General features: G+C 50.2%; 1 non-coding gene across 1 annotated transcript; it reads left to right on the top strand.

Moving 5' to 3' along the window:
* Positions 1 to 2,897: 2,897 nt before the first annotated feature.
* Positions 2,898 to 2,970, top strand: Trnam-cau. The gene has a single exon. It is a non-coding gene; the product is annotated as a tRNA-Met (tRNA).
* Positions 2,971 to 3,417: the final 447 nt, after the last annotated feature.

Raw genomic sequence — 3,417 nt, 5'->3', positions numbered from 1 at the left:
TCCTCCTTTTTAAAACAGGGTATAATGGCTGGTTGTGTGTGTCACCTTTATACAAGCTAGAGTCATCAGAGAGGACAGAACCTCAGTTGAGAAAATGTTTCCATGACATCAAACTGTAAGGCATTTTCTCAGTATCATCGAGGGAGGACAGAGCCCATAGTGGGTGATGCCATTCCTTAGATGGCTGGTCCTGAATTCTATAAAAAAAAAAAAAAAAAAAAAAAATCAAGCCCAAAGCAACATTCTCCATGGCCTCTATGTCAGCTCCTGCCTGCAGAATCCTACCCCGTTTGAGTTCCTGTCCTGACTTCCTCCAATAAGGAACTATGATCTGGAAGTACAAACGGAATAAACCCTTTCCTCCCCAACATTTTGGCCATGGTCAGGCAGATTTGTTCTTTCTTGAGGCAGGCTGTGACCTGTAGCCCAGGGAATTGGTTGCCAAAGTTTTTGGTTTGGTTTGGAGTCACTCAGAGATTAGCCACAACCATGATTAAATTTTAATGGGAGGAGGCTTTTTATTTCTGGCATCTGGACCGATTGGGGTCTGAACCTGAGGCTTATAGAGGCAAACACCGTAAGTTACATGTATTCTGTGTACACAGGGTGTAAATCTAACATATATGTCTTGCAGTCTTCCTTTTGAGCAGAGGAAGCCAGTTTGATTACAAAAACAGAAGCAGCTGTTAAGTATTATGACCAACTATGTTTTCATTGTTGTTGTTTGTGTCTTTTGTTTTTTTCTTTTTCTTTTTGGGTATTTTCTGATCACCTCCCCCCTCCCCCTTGTTTGTTATTTTTCTGAGGCAGGGTTTTTTCCCCCCCTGTGTAGAGCCCTGACTGTCCTGCAACTCACTGTGTAGACCAGATTGTCAAACTCATAGAGATCCACCTGCCTCTTCCTCCCGAGTGCTGGGATTAAAGGCGTGCGCCACAACACCCGGCTATGACCAACTACCTTGCTGGAAAGGAACGTTTTATAAGAGCAGACAATTAAAGAATACTCTTTCCCCGGCAGTGGGGGCACATGCCTTTAATCCCAGCACTCTGGAGTCAGAGGCAGGTGGATCTCTGACTTGCAGGTCAGCCTGGTCTACACAGTAAGTTCCAAGGCAGCCCGTAGCTCCACAGAAACCCTGATACAAAACCCAAACAGGCCAGCCAAACAAAAAGAATAGTGTTCGGTGTCTGGGGATTTAAGGGAAGTGAGCTGCTGGGATACAGAGCCTCGGCAAGCTGGGGGCTTACACAGTTTTGCTTTTTGGTCTTTCAAACTGAGTTAAGCCTCTCCTTTAAATGTAGCGTTAACCGCCTCTCATTCCCGCGGCTGAGATTGCAGGAGCGTGCGGTCACGGCCGGCTTTGTTTTTGATTTGCGATAGACCAAGATGTAAACAGAGCGAGTGTCACTCTCTGGAATGGAAACATGCGCAGTAGTGCCCAGCCTAGCCCGCAGCTGTCGAGGTTGCTGCTGATGCAGCGGCCAGTCCCTTCCGTTCCCTCTCAGCTTCAAGTTCCTCGTTCTTCCGCGTGACGCCTTGTTTGTTTTTATTTCACAGACTCGGAGAGTAAACACACCCCGCCCCAACCCCGCGTGCCGCTTGCCACATCCGAACTGTGTTAATAATAAACCATAACCTTTGCCCTGGAATAGTGTGTCCTCTGAGGGACAACATGGGACGCTGCATAGAAGGGGCGGTCATGATTATGATGCTGGGGAGAAAGGTGCGGAGTCCCCATAGATTGGGAACTGTGTACTCCAGGGGACACCCCTATTCCCTCCCCACGCCCTGGAAGCCAGTGAGGAGATGGACTAGAATGGAGGTGAGGCAGAAGCTAGAGCTAGAATGTGAGGAATGTGACCTGGGCAGGAGGAGTCAGTGAGGTCAAGGGGGTCGGGGATACCTTCCAGCAGGAACTCGCCGGCATTTTGTTTACGTTGCCAGACAAAGGACCAGCGTCAGCAGACACACACACACACACACACACACACACACACACACACACACACACACACACACACACACACACACACACACACAGAGACAGAGCCCATAGAATGATAGACCAGAGGGGTTCAGCTTGGAGCGCACAGCTGCCCAGGGACACAGCCGCATGCCCACAAAGAGCTTACCCTCCCCCAGCGCCTTAACACACGGGAACAAGAGGCAGCGTATGCTCTGCTACACTTTTACAGGATGGTAATATTATCGTGTAATTTAAGCCTTTTTTAAAAAAAAAACTTGAAATCTTGCCGCGTAGCTAGGCTGTCCTGAAAGTCCCCATCTTCTTGACTCATCTTCCTAAGGTCTAGGATTTCAGGCCACCGTGGAGCCTTTGCTTAATGTTATTGTTGATCAATCAACGAATGAATTAGGTAATATCTGCTTGCCTCTTGGGAGAATTTACTGAGTGGATTTCTAGGGGACATGTAGCCCAGGTTGGCCACAAAGTCACTAAGTAGCCAAGAGTGACCTTGCAATTCTGATCCCCCTGCTTCGATCCCCCAGCCCCAAGTTGAGATTAGAGACCGGCACTCAAACGGCTAATTTGAATAATCATAATCATAATCATAATAAAAGATATTGTTATATAGGGTCATGAAGCGCAGAGCTGCGGAGAATATACCAGACTACTCCTTTCCTGAAAGGGAAGTTTCTAGATGCCTTCTGTTGCTCCGGAAACGTGAGCTGGAGAGCAGGTTGGGGACACCAGAACTCCCATCTCACTGAACACCAGACCTTTCCTTTGCAACCAAGGCAGCAACCGTGGCAAGTTAGTTTAGATGTAGTGTTGCTAGGCAACAGTAGCTTTGGTTTGTGGTTTCCCTTGCCAGATTTTGTTCGTGGCGAGGCCACCACCTGTGCAAAGGCCCTGGCGCGGGACGGTTGCTAAGGAGCCTCGTTAGCGCAGTAGGTAGCGCGTCAGTCTCATAATCTGAAGGTCGTGAGTTCGATCCTCACACGGGGCATCCTGCATCGTTTTTTGCTTAGGGCAAAACTTCATTCCCAGCAAACGGGGTCAGAGGTGGGACTTGTGGGAGGGGTGTGGTCATGCTAGGGGCGTGGCTTTCCGGACCCGAACTCAGCGACCCTCTTTTAGGGAGCAGCTGGACATCCTAGATTTCCGGTCCAACGTTCTAGGGGCGGAGCCTGGAAATAGGATGTAGCGCCATGCAAGGGCGTGGCCCTAAGAGAGGGCGCGCCCACACATAGGGCGGGGCTAATGTGGGGGGCGGTGCGAAGAATCTGGGTGGGGCTTGAAGGGTGTGGGCGCGTCTAGGGGCGGGGCCTACTTTCCTCTTGGGGCGGAATCCTTGCGGGTGTGGGGGTCTAGGGGGAATCGGAGGGCGTGGTTACGCTTTGGGGTGGAGCTTGAGGCTCCTGCAAGCCGGACTGCGGCCGCCTCGCCGCCTGCG

This window comes from Rattus rattus, chromosome 17 (genome assembly GCF_011064425.1).
Source record: "Rattus rattus isolate New Zealand chromosome 17, Rrattus_CSIRO_v1, whole genome shotgun sequence".
Lineage (NCBI taxonomy): Eukaryota > Metazoa > Chordata > Mammalia > Rodentia > Muridae > Rattus > Rattus rattus.
Note: the sequence above shows the minus strand (reverse complement) of the source record. Positions and strands in the feature narration are given on the sequence as shown.